General features: G+C 36.8%; 1 protein-coding gene and 1 long non-coding RNA gene across 7 annotated transcripts in view; both read right to left on the bottom strand.

Annotated features, from left to right (window-relative positions):
• The window catches only part of CCSER1 (coiled-coil serine rich protein 1), a 695,877-nt gene that overhangs the window by 329,804 nt on the left and 342,958 nt on the right, over window positions 1–23,115 (bottom strand). The window lies entirely within an intron of this gene.
• LOC311435683 lies at window positions 318–22,460 on the bottom strand. The gene is made up of 3 exons (XR_014692310.1): window positions 22,416–22,460; window positions 22,224–22,286; window positions 318–625 (listed from the first exon to the last, which is right to left on the bottom strand). It is a non-coding gene; the product is annotated as an uncharacterized lncRNA (long non-coding RNA).

Genomic DNA, 23,115 nt, shown 5'->3' with positions numbered 1-23,115 from the left:
TGTTACATGTGGTGAGAACGGATTTTTTTTTTTTTTTGTAGCGCGTTTGCAGTAGAACTCAGGAAATAAACAGACAAAATATAATAAACTTTTAGCACATACAGTGCACATGCAAAAACATGTTTGTGATATACTGTGGTTTCAACAGAAGAAATCAACACTGGTGGAATGCTAAAATCAGTATGACCCATGTCTGTATATTATACTTTTTAATTAATGGCCATACTTTTTTTTTTTCTTAAACCACAAGTCCAGCCTCAGTCAGTGGACACGATGACAGCTTTTAAAAACTGCTCATGTTTTATTTATTTTACCATACCACATTCATATTGCAACACTGGGATGTTGCTAAGGGCCTCGAAGCTGACCACAGATGATCAGAAGAAAATTCTGCTGTCACGTTTCATTCCTTTCTAGCATGACGACTCCATTTCTTTAACTCAGTTATGCGTCTCCTTCAGTGGTATAAAGCCTAATTGGTTTCTGTATCAGAAGGGCAATGGGTAAGTGCCTGGAAGCAGTTTTAACTCTCATTATAGCCGGAGCTGTCCCTGAGACATCAAGTTTAGCATCAGGAGTGCTGGGAATCCGTATCATTTATTTGTTGCTATTCTAACTGCAAGGTCTAAAGGAAAAAAAAAACACACAGAGAAGCAATCTAGTAATTCATTACCCAGTTCCCTATTTATTCTGTAACTGAAACATCATTTCACCAATCTGCATTAAAATAAAGCAGGATTCTTAAAAGTAACACAAAATTTCAATCCTAACTAATCAAATGTCAAATTCAACTAAGCAAACTTCATCCAGCTGATAAGCTATGAATCTTTTAACATACTGTAATCAGTACCAATACCTGAGATTAACCATAAACCACAGTCAAGTAGAGCTGGCAAGCAAAATGCATGCAAATACGGGTTTTGTTGTTGTTGTTGTTGCTTTGTATTGTTTCCCCCCAGATAAGTATATCAGGACTTAAAAACAACAAAATCTCGCTAAGGTAATCAGATGCTAATTTACAGTGACTAACAATTATGATTTATAAATTCTATGTCTGATCTATCATTTTTGAAAAGCCAAGTGTTATGCTTTTTCAATAAGCACATTCAATTATTCAGAAACTCTACACAATCACAGGAATAACCCTATTAAGCTTAACAACCAATAATGGCAGAATAAATGGAAAAGGTATCCAAAGGGTCATTTGTTGACTTGCAATACATAGCCTGTTATATTTGCACTCAGAAATATGATGTTTGCATAATCAGCAGCATCATTTACATCACAGCCAAACATTTCAATAGAGAACTCTTCCACTAAATGTTGAATAGGTTTGTTAAGGTCAAATTATGAGAATCAACAGAAGGGCTCATACAAAAGGCTCATACAGAGTATTATGCCAAATTAGGTCATTTGGAGGACTGGTCTTTGTATTTATCTATGTTTCTGTAAAGTTGCATGTAAAAAGGTAGCCATGGGGCTACATTCTCTTACTAATAACTGATTATTTCCAGTCTAAATATTCATAAGCAATTTTGGTAAGAAAAGAAAGATTTTGCTTGAACATAGGCTTCCATGTAATTCCAAATCTTCAGAAAGCCAAGCATGGACCTTCAACAGATTTCAACAGCAGTGATTTATACTCAACAGTCACAGATTTAAGTGATTGATGCCCCTGTTTTCAAAGTCATTTCAATCAGATGAAGTGAACAGCCTGCACTGAGCGTTATACATAACTACATAAGTTAGGAATATGTAAAGAATATATATAGAAGTTATAAGTAAGAAGGGCCTGAAGTGGTGAACAGATATGAAGAATCATAGTGTAATCTATGGAATCAACACCAATGGGAAACACAAAAGAAACATTAAGTTGGGGAAAAAAATGTAAAAATGCATGAGCATAAAAATAGCATTAATAACTTCATTTCCATTTTGAGCAGTATGATCACTTCAGCAATCTCATTTTAATACACTTATAATTAAAGTTGATTAATGGTTTATAGTAGGAAAATAATAAGAACTTCAATTGTCGTGATCATTTTAATATTTTCCAAGAGAAACAGGGCCTTCTCCCTCTTCCTGTCTTTTAAATCTCTGCTTGGGGTGCACAAATTTAAAGTTCAAGCATTTGTATAAGCTCGAAATTAACCTGTGAGCCAATGTTATCCAGTTCCTCCAGCACTGAATTGTCTTCTCTCCTGTGGATTGTCAACGAGGGGAGCTGCTGCACAGGAAGTTAGGATGTGGACTCACATGGTAAATAACCCATTTTGGACTGACTTGTTACTCTTTCCCTAATCACCCGTGTGGAATATAAAACACTACTTTGAAATTGAAGGAAACCCATTGCTTGGTAAATGCAAATTGTTACTGTGCAGTAAATTTCTTCAAGATTTTCTCACTCTCTATAAAGAAAAATAGGAAAACTGGAGATTTCAAAGGTCAAAACCATCATCATGCAATTCTCCAGCTAAGAGTACTGTACTCTTAACAACTCTGCTTAAAGCCTCCTGAGTGATTGTTATCAGGATAATTTCTAAAAATAGCATCAATTGCTAAATGCTTGGAGGAAAGAGAACAGGGTATGATTGCTGAAAAACAAGCATGACAAAAATGAATGTCTCTTTTGTGCTTATTTTGACACTAGCCTTTAAGCATTTGACTTATTTCAGTTACCTATACAAAGATACACCACTCATTTGATTTGCTTTGTGGAAATATGGCATCTCAGTTTTCTTGGTAATAAGTAGATTAAAGAATAAAATTTAACAGTACGTCAAATAATAAAAAATATGATTCTGTGTTGCTATAGGAATCTGAAAAATGCACATCTCAGATTTCAATTGTATGTTGGATATTAAGAGTAATTTACACAAAGTACAGTATGAATTTTCATGCCTGACAAATTCATAAGTATAATCTTAAATAACTTATATTATTAAAAAAAAAAAAAAAAAAAAAAAAAAGAACAAGAAAAAGCAGCTCTACAGCTCTATATTCAATCAGGAGCTAGAATACCTAGCTGATTAATAATGCTAACTCTAAAGATCTCTGGTTTGCTCATGTTTTATGAAGAATTCTTTATGAAGAATGTTTGGGAGCTGGCTTCTATTGTTGCACGGCTGCCTTGTGAAAACAAATATCTTTCCAGAGGTATTCTTGAAGGCCACCAGACAAGAACAGATATATTTTGTTGCTGGTTGCCAAGGGATACAGAAGATCATTCTACATGATTTTCACATAGTGAATCATCATTGCATCTAAAAAATGGTGTTGGCAGGAATTTCTATCACAGAGATGTGGATGAGTCTTTCTGTCATCTTCAGTGATTCTGTGGTGAGCTACAATCCTGATGTAAGATGAGATACTTGTGGTTTGTTTGCATTTGGTTTATTATGCCTTTTTCAACAATTGTCATATCCCTGTGGGCATTACAAGGTGCTTGTTGCCATTGATACCTAGCAAAAACTCATATACATAGTAACAAAGTGGGTGAAAGTCTAAAAATACTTATTTGGAATAAAGAATTGAGTAGCTAGTGAATTAAGTATGTATAAATTCAGAGTAAGATCAAGTATAACTAAAATATCTGTGGTGTATCAACAACAGTTTTAGTACCCAATTTTGATTAGTAGTTCTGTATTTTACAAAAAATATACAAAAATATACAAAATATTGTATATTTTATTTTAAGAAAGAAGAATTAATAGATTCCTATATGGAAACATTAAAGAGACAATCTCTATTATGGCATCAGTTCAGATGATACCTGAACTGCTTGCTGTGAGTGTGCCCTTCCAATGAAGAATCACAGGAACTGGGAACTAAGTTATTTTACTGGAGGGGATGAGAAATCAGGAAGTCGAATGCATTCATATCGTTTGTAAATCATCTGGTTTATAATAAATCTCAATGTGGAAAAAAAATATTTTCTAAAAGATCAAAAAGTGAATGAAGTCACAGTTTGAGACCAAGGAATATCCTAGATCATAACAGAGAACACAAGCCATGATAGTTATTTGTACAGGTATTGATGTCCTTAGCAAAATTACCCAACTTAAAGCATAAAACTAAAAAGCACACGTATTATGTAAAAGAGTTCTTTGATATCTTGCAACGTAATACCAAACTTGCGTTAGACAAGTTCTCAACATTTAATTTACATGGTTTTGTTCTAACAGCTGAAGGAAAGCCTGTAAACTAAAAATCTTACAAATGCTGAGAGATTTCAATTTGTCTTAGTGATTTGGCAGGTACACAATTGAAGTTACTCACATGTCTGCACTTAATTGTTTGCAAGACTAGGCCTCTGGGTACACACAATGCAGCTTGTAATGACACCTACAGGCAGCCTGCTTAATGTTTTTCATTATAAAGAATTCCCGTGACCTTTTCTTCAAAGCTTTCATGCACACCCTCTTCTCTGCAGGTCTTTTATATTTAGTGCAGAAAACAGCCTTGAACTGAAGAAGTGACTTTTCTTTGTCTCAAGAAATCTTGCTGAGGTAAAAAAGCATTTAGAAGTACAATTTTGCTACACTTCTTTGCATTTCTTGGGAAAATGTCAGCAGTCTACCTAAAACAGTAACCCATAAAAAAACAGAAAAGCAAATTACTTAGCCCATAATACTGCTAAAGTACTGTTGGGTGCTACTCACTCCACAAGAGAATAGCTGTGAGCTGCCAGCGAGAAGAACTCGTCAATTTGTTGTGTGAAGACCCATATTCTGAAAGCAAGGAAAAAAGGGTATCTGCACGCATCGCCAATGCTGCTACAATCACTGCCATGATTTTTGGGATTATAAGTATTTTTAGAATTTCTGAAAAAAATCTATGTAAAATACTGCATGCATGCCCCTATGCATATATGCACAAACTAACACCATGTACACCTCCTACCTCAACTATACACCTCTCTGTACAATGGGTAAATACTACAAAAGCAGCATCTGCTTTTAGGATCACCGCAATGGAACATGAAGAAGCGTGGATTTGTTTTTAAACTAATACTGTTACTTTCTAGGCTTTTTTTTTTTTTTTTCCTTTTATGCACAATACTTTTCCCAATGTGGAAAACATACTTTATTGAGATTTCTGTTAAGATATGAAAAAGAAGTGTCATTCCCAAAGGTTAAAAATTCTCATTTTAAAAAGCATCTCCTGGGAGGCAACAATGATTTTAAAACTTAAACAATGCGAGCTTCTACATACACTCTAGTTACAATTTCAATATCTGTACAGTCCTATGTATATGCTAACATGCTATTGTATAGTAGCAAGACAGAGTTTTCTGTTTTATCTAAAATTTGTTCTATCAGTGAAATGATCATCTGATTTGCTTAACCACATGAAGCAGTGATACAATTTATGGCAGGAAACAAAATTTTTTTCACCTGAATAGAACTATATAGATAAATTCCTGGAAGCAGAAGAAAAATCCTTACACTGTAGATGCACCAAAGATACCACACCTAGAAGATATGGGCTGGCAAGTAATCTGTGTTACCTCGAACCATAGCAGCATAGACTTAAAAGGAAAATATTCAGAACAGTTGTTCTGTGTTAAAAGGCATAACTGTTCAGGCTCTAACTGTACATGCTGACTGCTGATGTAGCTGACTTAATTACAAACGTGGACACCTCCTGTGAGAAAGCAGAAAGGAGATCCAGGAAATACATGGGAATCACACACAACACGTACAAGAAGATTATAAAAGCAGAAGTGCTCCACTGTATCTGTCAGCAGTTATTTATCCTTCTGTTATGGGATATATAATCCCTTTTCTTATGCACATCTGGGAACTTAGGAAGCAATTCTCTGAAGATGAATGCTACGGCAGTTCATCATCAGTTGGTATAGAGAGACATCAATGCTGCTTTGAACTAGAGACTGTAGTTTGAAAGGCAGCACTGGAAAAAGAGGCAGCAGTACACTGGCATTCACCTGTGCCTCAATAGTGGTGACTCTCAGATCAAGAGCAGCAAAAACTTCTGTCCTGCCCCTGCTCTTTTCATACAAAGACACCATTATACACACACACACACACTTGAAAGTTACACCTCAACTAACTGACAATGTTCCTTCAATGTCAAAATTCTGGTGAAATAATTAGACTAGGCCTGAGAGATCTCACAAGAGATAGACAAATGTTGCAAATACATAGAAAATAACCATACTGCTCTGTTATTATAGTTTAACATTATTCAGCAAAGCCATTAACAGGCTCATTTATTCCGCACTGTAATTGTTCATCCCTTGGTCTTGTAATACCTGAAACAGGTTGGTTATTTCATTACTTTTTCAGGATGAAATTGGTTACTACCAAGCCTTGTCTGCTGATCTGAATCCAGATGGTGATATTTATTGCAAGCTCAGGCTCTCAGGTGTGTGCTGGCTAGAAAGCTTTACCTGTTCACAGTATTTCTGGCTCCCAAGTTACAAGCTTTCTGGAAGCATCCTTGAGGACAGGGTGAGATACCAGGGGACAAAAAGGAAGCCTTCACCAGAGGAGTGATGGAGACTGATGGAGGTTTTTGGAGACAGACCCCAGCTCAAGGTGGCTTACAGCCTTGTTTACACAGACAGACTTAGCTTCCAACTTAGCAATGAAATGTACTTGCTAGGGGAATGGTTTCACATATACCATGGTTTCTATATGTAACAGAAGAGGCTAGAAAGAGTTATTCATACCAATCTCATCATGGGAACAATAATTTATTTTATTTTTGTAATTAATACTGTATGTTGCCCACCCTGACCACCCTCCTCAACATTAACTTTCCTTCTGCTACAAACAGCAGTATGGCACCACTCATAGTGAATATATATATATTTATATATATAAAGAACAACCTAAAACCTCTATGTAGCATGTTAAAAACACTATACTTGTGTTTGCTTTCTTTAACGCATAAACAGAAGTTGCCTTCCCTTCACAATGTATGCAGGTGGAAAATATAGTAATAGTGAATCTAATTCTCACATTCCAAATGTAGAACCTCTTCTCAGAGGTTGTATTGGCATCCTCCTCCAAAATCAGATATGCACCAGCAAATACATGAATGCTTTCAGCAAAGCATTTCTACAGTTTTGCAAGTAGCAACATAAAGTAAATCAAGATACAATATAATGTTGCTTTATAACTTGCATATAAACCTTTTATTTCCTCTCAAAAACACTCTTCTGTCTCTCCCTTCTTTCCCCAGAGACATTTGCTACAGTATCTTTAGCATCTCCACAAAGATTGGGCAAGAAAATATTCCATTTATGCATGGTGTTGCATACATCTACTTAAGTACAAATGTCTTTTTGAACTGGTACATATAACAAATATGAGGACTCAAATACAGATTTATTTTTGGTATGGTTTGTATTTAACTGCCTTGCAATGACTATTGTACTTCATCAAAAAGTATCCAAGAGGAACTGCCTCCTCAAGTGGTAGTAACAGGGAATAAAAGACACTTGTAAAGCATTGCAACGGACTGCAATCAATATTAAAGCATACATATAATTTTTCCTGCCTTTTTTTTTTTTTATTATTATTATTATTCTTACCTAGAAGGCTACCCAGAAGTTACATGGCTTTATTAAGAACCGAAAGAAGCCAAGGAGAAAAAAACAAAACAAAACAAAAAGTTAATCCAGTAAGTCTTCATTGCAAGGAGTCTCAAGCAAACCAGCACAAGTCATAGATTTTGGAGGATGGTTTGGTGCTCTACTGTTTTTGCCCCACAGGATTTGTTAGGAGCAAAGATCAATATGAAAGTGGGTAAGCAAGAAGCAAACAGAGGCCAACTATTTTGACTAATTCCTATAGTACATTTGAGCAGCTCTTCAGATCCGCTAAAGGAAGATTTAGGCTCAAGTATCAATTACATACTGTAGATTCAAGCACTCTTGGCTGAGTGCTAGGGAAATGAATAGAGTATGCCAGATGCACTACTATCCTAATCAATGCAGATCAACTCAAATAAACTGAATAACAGCTGCTTATGCCAAAACTGAATTCAGCCAACGTCTTCAGACTGCTTCTTAGCTTACTGGCACTTATTGGTTCTTGTCTGTAAACATTTGAGAAAGTCAAAACCAATAACCCTTATCCTACTTGCTACCTGACTGATTAAGACAGGGCTATCTGAGCTACAAAAAGTAAAGAGATATTTAAGCCTAAGACCAATCAATTCATTTTCATAAGCCTAAGACCAATTAATTCATTTTCATTTTCATATTTGCATCTTAGTGCCATTTCTATGGCACTAAGATGCAAATAGTAAATAAATGGTCCAAAAGTTAAAGACTCTATGGCTGGTCCAGGTGCTAATCTCCTATTTGCCAGTATTTCAAATCTGAGCTTCACCCACGCCATCTTTTCTCACTCTTACCTACTTCAATCACTTGCTCACAGACCATAAGCAAAGAGTTTACAAAGAAAAAAGAAAAAAAAAAAAGAAAAAACCAGTAAGAGCAATGCAAACACATTGCTGTAGTATAAACACTTTCTTGTTGAAAAATATATATTTCACAGGGTTAAAGTAGGAAACAAACAATTAATGAGAATTAAAGCAAAAAAATAAGAGTGAGTGGAGAAAATGGGAAACATAGCAGTAGTAAACATCAGCTACACAGGTACCACAATGATACACTTTCATATCCTACTACCTCTATCAGACATTTTCTGACTGGGATGTTTTGTAATGAATTTCAAAAATTCAAATGTAATAACTAAAGTAACTATAGGTACTCTCTGAGTAGAAAACACAAGTCACTGAAATATCTACCCCAGAAGTGCCAAGGAGAAAACAGAACCAAGGAGAGGGGGATTATAAAGGTCTACATCCCCTTCACCTCTTGATCAGGTCACAAACCATTTTGAAAGATCAGTTGTTGGGAAAAGTTAATGATACACTGCATTTTTCTGCACCATACACGCTGGAGAAATTTTATGGACAGATAAATTTTGAGATCCCAGACTCAAAGACATAACCTCAGAGCAGTAAATAAGGACCATGCTGATGTCCATCTCAGCAAATCTATGCACTCATCAAGTGTGCAGCCTCTACCTTGTAAAGGGTGATTAGTTAGCTTAAGCTCTTTTCAAATTAATGGTGCATAACATCACAATCACACTAGTTTTCTCAGGCTTTGGCATGACATTCTGCATGGTTCCTCCCAGAGTTTCAAAGTCTTTCCTCCAGCACTCATTTCCTGTAAATTATGAAACTTCTGCTCTTTTCTCCTGAGGCAGTCAGAGCTATGTTCCAACCATTTTGGCTCATCAAGGCAGCAGAGCCTTTCTTTCTCACTCTCATTCATTTTTTTTGTTTGTATGTTTGTTTTTTTTTTAAGATATACTTTCTTTTTTAAACATTAACAGCACTAAACCATTGGAGCAGAACCTACTGGGGTCCCTTCTCTTTAATATCTTTTTTGATGATCTGGATGAGGGGATCAAGCGCACCCTTATTAAGTTTGCAGACGACACCAAGTTAGGTGTCAATCTGCTCAAGGGCAGAAAGGCTCCGCAGGAGGATCTGGATAGGCTGGATCGATAGGCTGAGGCCAACTGTATGAGGTTCAACAAGGCCAAGTGCTGGGTCCAACCTAGATGATTCTGTGATACTCATACAGGCCAATTAAAAACATAATATACAAATACATAGCATCATATAAAAACTATTAATTCTTTTAACTTCTTGACTTGATTCAATTAGATCTCAAAACCAAGTATTGACACAAAAGGAAAAATGTAAATACCTTATGTTATGGGAAATTCTGATGTTCTAGAGCCTGTTGCTCCTCTGCTTTCAACTGTTGATGCTGTTCTTAGGGATATATTAAAATTGTGAATTTCAATGATGGCCTGAGAAGAATATGTGTTTGGGTTTCAAGTGTCTTTGGCACAAATCAAAAGCACAAATATTTCACTTAGAAGTGATGCTTTTAGTCAGAGCTTTTGTGAAAAATTTGAAAAAAAAACAAAAAACAAAACCACAAAAAAAAAAAAAAAAAACTCCTTTCCCAGTCATGTCAGACCCATTTAAAAACTTCCGTTTCATCAAAACACCCCAGTAAACAGCTGGCATTAATTGTAGAACTAAACGCAGTGCAATTCAGCAAACATGTATGCACAAGTGCCATATCAAATTAAGCATAAACCCATTCTTGCAAGTCTTTAATCTAGGGCTCTACACAAGCTATTCTATCATTGTCTCCAGATTAGGGATACTCTTGGTACAAAATCAAGTGCATTGTCTTTTGCCCTGTCATATAAATGGCCTCTGTGACCACAGAACACTATACAAGGCTGGTATGCTCATGCAACCACAATGCTGTTTGAAACACCAAGGAAAATTGGGTCTTTTTTAAAAAAACAAAAATATAACGAGTTTGATTTTCCATGAATTCTACCTAGAAAGAGCACAACAGGATGTCTGAATCTTGCTGTTTCACTCCCAGACTGACTGCAATCTCTACAAAATTTAACAATGCATTCTTACAGAAGAAGGGGAAAAGACAGAGAGACAGTTAGAATTATAAGAAGGAAAGGAAAATAAAGAAGGAAATAAAGTTCCAGAAATTTCATAGCATCAAGGAAAGTTCCTTATGAAAATAGTAGGCTTACAGAAGGGAGGAAAACATTAATTATTTTCAAGAACTTTGCTCCCAACTATTTGTAGATGTTATTATTTTTATTCTTTCCTTCTGTTGTACATCTCAATATTTATTACTGCACTATGCCAGAAAAATATCTCGTTTAAAAACTTATGGGGAAGAATAAAATTGTTCTGTGCCATGGAGAGATTGCAATAGGCCCTCTTTATCTGGATAGATATTTCACAAAAGCTCCACACAGCAGGTGTCTGCTTTCAACATTTAACACAGAATCATGGAATCACAGAACAGTTTGGGTATGGGAGGACCTTAAAGACCATCTAGCTCCAACCTCCTGCCATGAGCAGGGACACTTTCCACTAGATCAGGTTGTCCAAATCCCCATCCACCATGGATTTAGATATCTAATCTAAATCTTCCCTCTTTTAGTTTAAAACCATTACTCCTTGTTCTGTCACTACACTCCCTGACAGAGTCCCAGCTTTCCTGTAGACCTCCCTTTAAGTACTGAAAGGCCGCTACAAGGTCTCTTCTCCAGTAACTCCAACTCTCTTAACCTGTCTTCATAGGAATGGTGAGCCCTCTGACCATCTTCATAGCTCTCCTCTGGAGACCCACCCTAACAGCTCTATGTGTGTCGTGTGCTGGGAACCCTGGAGCTGAATGCAGCACTCCAGGTGGTATCTCAGGAGTAGAGGGGGAGAATCACCTGCCTTGACCTGCTGTCATGCTTCTTATAATACAGCCCAGGATATAGTTAGCTTTCTGGACTGCAAGTGCACACTGCCAGTAGATAGCAACAAAATAAGATTTGGAAGGAACTATGCCCAAAGTGGATGCAATGCCAAGCATCATTCCAAGGGAGAGTATCTAGACAGATGGCCAATTGTACTTAAGTGAAATGGTCTGTCAATGTGAAGCTATGAAGAGGAGCATAAAAATCATATATATAAAATTTCAAAGACATAAAATGCTGTTCCTCATTAAATTAAAAAAGGCACTATTTAAGGAGCATAACATAATATGTGAAAACGGAATGTTAAAATCATCATGTTTAGAAAATCAAAGTGCAAAAAAGTGGGTGTCATCAACTGGATCAAACTTATTTTCACCAGGATACTTGAAGACATCACTCTTTAATTTTAATATAAGAACTAAGGGTCTCAAATGCATTTAGAGAAGGTTCTCTTGTTATGTGCATTGGAAAAGCATTAAGGACTGTATAACAGACCACATTATTATAAGAGGTCTATAGAAGTAGAAAGAAAAGATCAGGATATACAGAAGTCAGACATAAACTTGAAAACACAAAGATGGAACAGGAATGATGCCTTTAAATCCTGGTTTTCATTTAAAAATCCCTTTTTTTCTTTTTGATGAAAATTAGAGTGAAATAAACCTCCTACCTTTTCCATCAGAACTATACTAGCAAATATTAGCACTTAAATTTTAGTTAATTTTACAGGTAAAAGCCCAGGATCTGTGTTTTCAAACAACTGCAGTCTACACACAATTTATGGAATATTATATAATCATTACAAAAATACATTATCAAAATGCAAGACTGCATACATTTTTATTGCATGACAACATGGAATGTTATGTTATGCAACTTCTGCAACTCATATATCCAAAGAATAATGGCAAGAAGCTAATATATAATGTGACATTGTCTTGACTCCAACTTAAAAGAAAAATGAACATTCTAGTTCAATTTTTCTCTTACATTTCCACATCGCATTTATAATCTCTCTTTACTAATAAATCTGTTAATGCCATACTTCTGCTACACATTGCATATCCTAGGATATATAGCTTATGGTTATAATTTTTAGTTGTTCTGTTCAAATACGATACAGTCAGAATACTTCCCATATTTTACTATTTATAGAAGTAGACCCCAATTCCTAGGCAGGTCAGCTCTCATTTCCTCTCACTCTTGAACTGTGAAAAGTTCTGGGAAGAAGTATGTGGAGTGAATGATGTAATTGTAGTTAGACTACTTATTTTTCCTTTAAGAATCCAAATATGCTCAAATTGTATAGCAGTGTAACTCTGACTGTGCAAATGCCCCTAACGTTCTTTAACTTGCTTAATGAAAATGCCTTATCTTCACCAGAACTCTCATTTGGAGAAAAGGCAGAATTTTCCAAGAGAGCAAAGTGGATTTTTCTTTCAGCAACAGTAATCTTTTCCAGTGGACATCTAATAATGCTTATTTTCATGGTGAAGGACGCTGACCACAACCAGTAACATAATACATAGTTATCCCCACTTCTGTCTGTTTTTGTATCAGGCATGTAAATGCCTACGAGTTATGGGACAAACTGAGTACCTTTGACAGATTTATATGCATATTATTTTATCTTCCTCCTCCCAGTCAACTAAATTCTGTACGAACTATTCAGTCCTTTGGGTTGTCCATTTAGTAAAACGTGCATTACCACTACATCAAAAATAAAGCTCATGACCAAATCTCTGCTGGAAAATGCACATTGTGAAGTATTTTTCACTTCTTTAGGAACCTTAAATTCAATTTCAGTGACCAAGGTAGTGCTTCAGACTAGAAGAGACAGTAATTCTCCTAGAACTGATGAAACTGCCAAATGCATGAACATATCAGCTTGAGGCATCAGTCCTTAGGTGGAAGATAATGAAGTCAAGATCTTGACTTCAGTATTAGACTACATTCATAATACATAACCTGTGGTTTCCTAAGTGTCAAGGGAAAACCAGAAGGTGAAGCTAACTTTTATTTTATTTTTCTGGTATCCCTGTTTAGGAAACAAGAAACTCTTAAAATCCAGTTCTTAGAAGAGCAATTGTAAGTTTTATTATTATTATTCATCTCTCTAAAAAAGAATAATGTTTATTAACTCCCAGTGATGATATATTAACTTTTTACTTTGAGCTTGCTGTTTTCTACATTAGTCTAGCACAGTGAAAGAAAACTCTCTCTGCAATGCATCAGATGACTTCAGTATTTTCATGGTAACATTTCTTGTTAAATTAGTCATTCCTAAGAATGTAATTTACATAAAAAGCACAGAGATGGTTTCTGGACCCAGAACCAAAACCAAAGTGTTTTTTATTTTTTTTCTTAGACAAGTGCTGAACAATGATAAATGCAAAATCATGCTCACTGTTACTCATACACTGCTTGGTGGGTTCCCCCCAACCCGAACTAATAAATACTCCTAGGTATAAGGAAGAAATTCTTTACTATGGGGTTGTGAGGCACTGGAACAGGTTGCCCAAGAAGCTGTGGATGCCCCGTCCCTGGAAGTTTTCAAGGCCAGGTTGGACGGAGCTTTGAGCAACCTGGTCTAATGGAAGGTGTCCCTGTCCACAGGATTGGTGCTGGAACTAGTTGATCATTAAAGGTCCCTTTCAACCCAAGCTGTTCTATGATTCTGTGATTCCACTAGAATCTTGGCTAGTTCTTTTGCACAAATGAACAACATTGAAGGGACGAATAGAGAACCTTCAGAAATCTCTTACTTAATTGCAAGAAGTGGCTCTGATTTTCACTGGGTACTGAAAGTAGTGATTGTAGGCCTCAAGCACCCCTCTGCTAAAATTTTCCCTGGTTGTTTACTAAAAAGATCATCAGTGGGTTTGTTATGGTGTCCAAGGTTATTGTTTGGTAAACGCGACCAAAACAAACATCTATGAGACAGACCCTTGAGTATAGTTAGATGAGCATGGGATTAATGCTTCAACCTTGAGATGTCCTTGCACATGCATTCTGGCAACTGCATAACATCGCAGAGAATATTTGCCAGACTCTGGTTTTGTATTTCAGCAACAGCATTCCTAAGCCCTTTTTATAGGATTTAAGTTTCTTCAAATCTGAACCGTTAACAGTTCTGCATGATCAGTCAGATCTAGATTTACAAAAACAGAAGCACTTACACCTATATGAATATATCTGCAAATGGTGAAATATATATGTGAATGTCAGTGCCTACCCAAACAAAGATTCTTGCTTTTCCACTTGACTAGTAAACTGTTCTAGCCATTTGGCAGGGCACATGTTTAGTTCAAAATACGCCTGTATAATCCAAACTCAAATATGTGATAAAAAGAACAGTTTAGTAATATTCCCAGCTACAAAGTTACCCACTTAAAATGGATAACTGAGATTTTCTAATACACCCGCGATGCAGGAAACAGTGTAGATCCTGTCCTGTAGTGGATTTTATAAGAACAAGAGTAACTTTGTGTGCATGCATGTGCACATACACAAACACACACTTGAATGCTGGTACACATGTTGTATACATATATAGTATATATATACACAGAGATGCACATACTTAAGTTTCAAACATGTATTTCGTATTTTACTGAAAGGGTTGTTATGCATTGGAATGGGCTGCCCAGGGAAGTGGTTGAGTCACCATCCCTGGAGGTCTTTACGAGACGTTTAGATGTAGAGCTTAGTGACATGGTTTAGCAGAGGACTGGTTAGTGTTAGGTCAGAAGTTGGACTTGGTGATCTTGGAGGTCTCTTCCTACCTAGATGATTCTGTGATCTTTGAAATACACAACACAAGGAAATCAAAAATTAGTTTTCCTTTAGTCTAACTTAATTTACAAACTTGAACTGTTTCTTGGTTTTGAAATTAAATATGATAACCTTAAATGACGCTGGCCAACAACAGTTACATATTACACTGCTTTGAAGTCAACCAATTATAACTCAAAATAAATTAAATTTCTGCTTTGGATTTTTGATTCAACCTAATGAAATTTATATTAAAAATAATTTATTGAAGGGCCAGTAGATGGGTTACTATAAATAAGTGTCTGCTGACAGACCTGCATCAAATTTCTTTTTGTTTTAATACAGACACATTTTGCTTGCACTCTTTTGTTGAATAGTCAGCGATAGCTGTGATAGGTCTTAATCCTATACTCTTTAAAAACAAAAGATGAAGTCAAGATAAATCTTCATTCTAAAAGTAGCTGATGACTACATCATATTCATATCATTCACATATGCCATGGCAAAAAAAGAACTTCAACACAGTATCTCACAATCCTGGAGGGGCATGCTGAGGCAGAGTCTTCTCCATGACACACGGCACCATGACTCACATGGCACCAACAGAATATGGAGCCCTGTTTGCTCAGTGTTGCAAACCTACGATGGCTTGTAAACCCAAATTTCTAGAATTGTTGCCATTTTGACAGGTCAGTTCAGCAGGAATCAAGCATTCTTCCAGACACCAGGGTAGCCTGGGACAAGAGCAAGGCATTTTCCAAGCTTGATGAATCATTAGGCTCTACAGAATACAAGACTGCAAAAATCACTTTTATACAATGCCTGGCAAAAGAGAAAGACCTCCAAATCTACCTGCCTTTTTTTGCAGGGCACTTGCATAACACTTTATAATTCCTGAAATAAGTAATAATTATTTCAGAAAGAAATGAGAAACATTTCAGTATTTCTGTAAAAGGAAGAGCCACTTTTACCAAGAATATTAGCATCACATTAAAGAATGTTTTCCATTACCTTCAAAAATAAACCTCAAGATAGAGAAGATGGATTTTGGCTTCTTCCTTGTATATACTACTATAAACAGAGACAGGCTAGGATAAATTTTTCCTGATATGCTGGTGGGTTTCACAACCCACATGTAACTCCCTTCCATTCCAGGTAAATAACCATCAATTCAGTGTCAGTACTTTACAGATATGCAATACTAACAAATACTTAATCCTGAAGTGCAATCACTACTGTGATTGCAGTGTTGTCATATTTTGACATCTGCAGAAAGCACTCTGAATTTTTGAGAGATGGGTAGATTTATCTGTGCTAACATATTCCTCTTAATTTCAGACAATTTTTTCCTAAAAAAAGATATTTCACTACTGACATTTCTAAACCATGCTAAAGAAGGAATGTAGGTAAAAGAAAATATCAAACTCCAGATAGATAATTACATTGATAAGCTCCCCTTCCTTCTTTTGCTGTATTACGTTAATTCCTACTGGCTGAAGTTAAAACAAGACATTTACACTACTAATGTTCATATAAAGTAAGTGGGCAGACTTTTCCTGCCTGAATTCATAAACTGAGGTTTCCGTTCAAGAACACGTGTAAATTACTAATATCACTCCTTCTTAGATGAACAAATTAAATCTAAGCCAATGCTTGTAACCTGTTGACTTCCAAAAGACTTTAAAATGTACTTACACACTACTTCAAGCAACATTATTTTCCAGAATTGCATGGAACATGCATGGAGCCATGAAGCTGGCACAGGACATTTAATTTACCTCAGTGGTGTTATAAATGATGATCTAAACAACTCTGTGAATTCCACAGAAGAAATCTGAAAATAAACAAGGGTTTGAGTAGCAATTGCAAGTCTGCTCACTATTACCATTGTTTTGAACTTATATCTTCCCATCTCAAAAAGACAGAGAAAGACTGTTTAAAGTTAAAATCAGTGTAACACTGCTTTGGCTAGCAGTAATTTAAACAATGAACTAAAAAGCATTTTGGAGGGTCTAAGGAAGATCTTAATTCTGTATTAATCAGATTTTATTTTCAACAGAAAAACAGAAATTAAAAAGCAAGTTCCTGCCTTTCTGTCACATGTATAATGCAGGAAGGTGAACTATTAGATCAGAAATAAAAATGGTAACAGAAATAGATAAGATTAGAAACAACTACACATATTATTCAGATGAACTACTGAAAGATTCTCCCTCTGAACAATTGGATGGTCTGGCTTGAACCAGCTGTTGTCGTACTACCCAATGTTAATAGTACACGCTTACTCTAATAGGCCAATGCCATCTGGCTGCTAATAGAGGTTAGAGGAGAGCACTGCTGTTTTTTTTTTAACAAGCAGACACAAGGTGAGCTGGCATCATGAGTTGCAGAGCCTGATCCAAGCCCTGTGCCCACTCTTCCATGGAAGAGACAGGCTTTGACTTCAGAGTTGGAACGTACACTCAGAGAGGCTGAACTAGGTACAATTTTCAGATCAACGTTCAAGCTACTGCATAATTCAAGATTGGATTTAGGAGACTGCTTTGGATTAATTTCTCAGAATAAATTTAAATGAAGTATTTGCACAAGTGCAACTATTTTGCTTTATATTATTCAGATAAATAATCATGAGAGGTCCTCAAAATAACTCAATATTGAATTCTTTCCATAAAACTATTTTAATCAAATCATTCAGTATTTAGAAAGACTATGAAAGCACAGAGATTTAAAAGACAAGGAGAGAGTGAGGCAGACAACATGAGTTCATAGGCAGCTGCTGACAATCTAGACCTACACATCCTATAAAATTAGCAAAAAGTTACTGTTTCCTTTTGGATATATGTTTGGATATAAAACATGTATGAATTACATTTGCCCTTTCAGAATTCTAATTTTAGACTTCTATATGGCAGGACAAGTTATCAATAACAAGACAACGCACATGAAAAGCTTTTCGAGCATGAAAACCGTATCTGTTATTTTAGACTTTTCTGTTGAAAAACATTTTTTGTCTTTCTTCTAAATGCTATTCAATGACACACTTGCACTCAAAAATATAAAACATTTTCACTCTTTTAGCAATCCGAAATGAATACACAAGGCCTCTGTTGTTCACAAGATGAAAAGTGAAGGTATACAACAAGAAACAGTTTCAGGACTTATTGACAAGCAACACTAAAACCATGATTTCATAATTTTCCCGAACTGCAAAGGTGTATGCTAAGCAAAAGACATCTAACCTATTATTGTGCCACACTGAATGATAGCAAAGGGCATTCGGGCAAGCTGAACATAAAACACATCCTTCATTTCAGCAGACAAGCCATGTTTAGTAAAGAAGATGTGCTATCCTAGCATAGCACTAAAAATGAATGAAAAGGATACTTATTTTTCAGGATCAAGAATAAAAGATGCCATCACAGAAACACATCATTTTCTAATTTAAAGTACTTTATACCCATAGCATTGGGATGGAGGATAAAAAAAAGCTTTACTGTACAAATACACAGGGAAATGTCATTGCTGAATGCTTCAAATTTGACTTGACTTATGGCTAAACACTCAATTATCTTCCAGGAGTCTCTATCCTGAAATATTCAGAAGCAAATTACTCAAGATATCCATCTTGCTTACACGGGTAGTATGAGTTGCAAGAGATCTAGTTTAAAAGAAAACAAAACAACAAAACCACTTTGGGAATTGACCTGAATAAAGTTAAAACTCATAATCTGCATCACTACAGGAAGCACTACTCCCCTCAGGCTATTAATTCTTCCCTAATAACTTTTTTGTATGGCACGAATCCAGATTTCCTCATTGAAAGAGAGCATTTTGAATAAGAGAAATTTGCCAGCAGATGTACCAGTATTCAGACTCCTACAAATAACATATTAACATGTGTTACATCATGGTATGATGCTTTCTTGCTGTGGTACTTTTACATTGCTGACCCGCTGACTAGCTAAGCTCCACTACACCACTTTCTGACTCTGCCTCCTCAAAAGAACAGGTGGACAAAATACGGTGAAAAAAGACTTATGGTTTGAGATAAGGACAGGCAGATCACTCACCAATTAATGTCACAGGCAAAACAGACTCAGCACAGAGAGATAAATGTAATTTATTGCCTATTACTAACAAAAGACTAGAGCAACAAGAAATGAAAACTAAAAAACACCTTCCCCCCTCCACCACCCTCTTCCAAACCCTCTCTCTGCTGAGCACAGAGGAACAGGGAATGGGGGCTGTGATCAGTCCATAATGCTTTGTCTCCACCACTCTTTCATTTTAACTCTCTCACCTTGCTCCAGCATTGTCTCCTTCCATAAGGAGGCAGCTTCTGGACTCTTCTCAGAAAGGCCACCCCTGCAGCCCCTCTGCTACCAAGACCTTGCCACATAAACCCAATACACTTGCTAAGCTGAGGTGTCCAGAGGAGGGAAAGCTGCCTCAAACTCACTCTGGATAGCACCAATGGTCAGGAATACAAACCCATTCCAGCTCACAGACAGCTATTAACCTATGAAACTATGAACCTTCACAAAATGCAACTGGTTGGCTTAAAACCACTAACTCGCTTAAAAAAAAAAAAAAAAAAGACAGACACGTGTTTCAGAGGTGATAGGCAGAGGATGGTACAAGCCAATTTACTTCTACTTGGATTTTGTTTTGATTTATCAATTGTAACTTTTGGCCCGGTTTCTGGCCTTTACCCAGGACAGAGAAATGTAAGCTATTCTAGACATAATGTTACTTTGCACTACAGGCAATTAGCAATGCCAAGAGGCCACCAGAGAGCTGCATATGATGAAAGTAATTGCTAATGGGAAATCCTGGATAGTTTTTGATCTTGTTACTTTTTTTTTTTTTTGTAATATCCTGAAAAGATCACACAGCTGGGACAACATTGTTTCCTCAGAAGGAAATAAGGCAATTTGCTCACTGTGGAATTAATAGCTTTAGAGGTTAAAGAGTTTATAAACAAGAACATTAAAAAGATCTTGGTACCCATACATAGGAGATTGTTGAACTTGAAATTTCGTAGGTTTTATGTCCTTTGCCAAAAAAAAAATAGGAGTTTTGGAGAAGGGGAATCAGTAACATACGCTGCTTGCATCCTGCAGAAGCGTAGACCAACATGAGGTGGAGAACACCTGTGCCTTCTGCATAACACTAGCCATCCCAGATGATAAAAAGAACCAAATTGAAATACCTGCAATGAGTTCATACAATTCATTCTTATCTTCCTTTTCAAAAATGAGAAGGGAAGTTCTTTAAAAGAATATAGCATTACAACCCTTTGAATGCACTGCAATCACTCTTGCTCAGCCCCCAGATTACTGTGAGCTCACCTGGAGCAGCCTATACTTCATGTTGGTGCTAAAGCCACCTCTGAACCTCTTCAAAGTTTCAAGCAGCTTTTGAAGCTCATGCTGTGTTTAATAGTGTGGCAGCTATGTTACAAGATACTTCAAGTTTAGAACAAGGTCCACTGCATCTATACAAGTTGCAGTCACTGCACTGAAGATATATCCCATGTCTGTTCCTTTCCAGTTTAACGTTGACAGCTCTTGTAGATGGGTTTGTAATTTTTCTGTGCAGAGAGAGCTGCCCTGAGGAGGTTGTGTTGCCTATGCAGAAGGCAGGATTAACTGGCTGAAAGCAGTGCTCCTTCACTTGGCATTCAGAGAAACTGATAGAAACTTGTATTAGGCAAAAAAAAAACAACATGGAATTCTAACAAGAATGACCTTCCTTGGGTAACCACCAGGAACACTCCGAGACTCACTGGATCTTGTCAACAGGTTCAGTGATAAATATGTATTCACAGAAATCACTATGTCCACACGGATGGATAATACTTTACTTCAGCTGCCTATTACACAAAAAGTATTTCAACATCCTCTTGCAGAGCCTCAATAAAAGGAGCATCAAATGGAAGGTTTAATTTTTCATCATAGTATGAACACTCATTCCTGAGGGAGTACTCTCTGCAAAGGCAGGTGGATTGTACAGCCAGAAAAATGCCACAGACCTATGCCTTGTAATGAAATCAAACAGCTCACTAAATCTAATACACACTCTTGTTGAAATTGGAGCTTCAAAAGCAAAAGCCCACAACTTCAGAGATTAAACCTAGCAGATAAGCACTGATGGTGCTGATGTACTATTTTAGTGTCACTTTTGCCTCACATAAGAATTTTCTTCTGAAAAACACAGCCGAACTGTGTGGGCTTGATACTGGCATTAAGTCTTGTAACTGCATTATTTTACTGCAAGCTTAACAATGCTGAAAAATGGTAATTTAAGCTTTTAGGTAGGGATACTTGCACATAAGCTGCATTTTATTTATTTATTTTTTTAAGTCTATTCCAGATTTAGAAAGAAAACAACAATGATGGTAGCATAAGATAAAACAATTCTCTTTTAATTTTCACACAGGAAAACAGGGTATATACTTCCACATTATTAGCCTTACAACAGCAGAAATAGAACAAACATTACGCCAGCTAAATATTCTGTCACTCCCTACAAAAATTGAATCATGGTTAGGTTGCAGTTGTCTTGACCCATTTGGTCTCAGGTTTGGGATTCTGGGGCTGCCTAAATATATAATACATATACACCTATAGATGTGAATACTATAAGATGTATTACGTGACATTCAACACCTACAGTAAAGCAACTGAATCAAGCCTTTTCAGTCTTAAAAAATGTTTATTTTATACCTTGTTAGCATATATAACTTTGAAGGGTATAGTTTACGATATGGTGAAAATTTGCAAGAACCTTTGTAGCAAGGAGGTGTTCTTCACCTATGACTCCCTGCACTTGGAGGGAGGCTTTGCCAGCTCAGAAGGTGCATCAAAGAAGGTCTCATCAAAACTGAAACAACATGGGAAACTATGACACTGCTGACCTTTAAAAGAAGTCTTAAGAATAGTTAATCAAAAAGAATAATCCTTACAGAGGCTTATATTACATTATTCATCATTTCTTTATCTTTATCTCTGTTGTTTGTTTTTTTTTTTTTTTTTTTTTTTTCTTCTTGCTGTGTAGAGAATTATGAAAATTGAGTACAAAATTTTATCTTACCCACACTCTCTCTTCATTCCTTATATGCAGACATGCAGGGCCCACTTTACGCTCCAGAAGCCACTGGAAGACGAGAGGATCAGCTCTACGGCGGACACATTCCACAGCAGAGCAGGGGATAGCGTCGTGCAGGGGGTTCCCTACGTCAAGGGCCCTCAAGGCAGCTGAAGGAGCCGCCAGGACTCGGCATACCTCGTGAGGGTGGCTGACAAAGCATGGGCAGAGCCAGGAGTGTCCCCCTCTATCATACAAAGGCAGCCCCAGGGAAGCATGATGCATACACAACTGTGCATGTAGGAATGGCAGAGTACCTGTCCCTGATCAGGACAACAGCTCACCTAACAACTACCTCCTAGACAGCAAACCCAGCCACGGTCTCCACCAAGCCGGAAGCTCTCACCAAAATAACTGTGGCAACCCAGACTAACTGCCTTTCCCAAAATGCATCTGTTCAGGTGGCCAGCTGCAGGGAGTGCCTGAACCTGTTGCTGCCAATGAAGGGTGGCAGAGATACCACCTGTGTGAGGTGTGACCAGGTGGGGAATCTGATTAGACTGGTGGCAGAGAAAATCGGAAAGGCCAAAGCCCAGCACAAGCTCAATCTGGCTGCTATGGTAAAAGATAACTAAAAGTGTTTTTACAAATATATTCATAATATATTGGCAAGAGGAGAACCAAAGAGAATTTCCATCCTTTACTGGATGCAGGGGGAACATGACTACTGAGGATAAGAAAAAGGCTGAGGTTCTTTATGCCTTCTTTGCATCTGTCTTTATTAGCCAGACCACTTATCCTCAGGGTGCTCAGCCTCCTGAACTGGAAGTCTGGGAGAGGGAGCAGAAGAACGCCCACCCCTCCCCACAGTTCAGGTGGAAACAGTTAGAGACCTTCT

The sequence above is a fragment of the Aythya ferina genome (genome assembly GCF_964211825.1).
Source record: "Aythya ferina genome assembly, chromosome: 4".
In the NCBI taxonomy this organism is placed as follows: Eukaryota; Metazoa; Chordata; class Aves; order Anseriformes; family Anatidae; genus Aythya; species Aythya ferina.
Note: the sequence above shows the minus strand (reverse complement) of the source record. Positions and strands in the feature narration are given on the sequence as shown.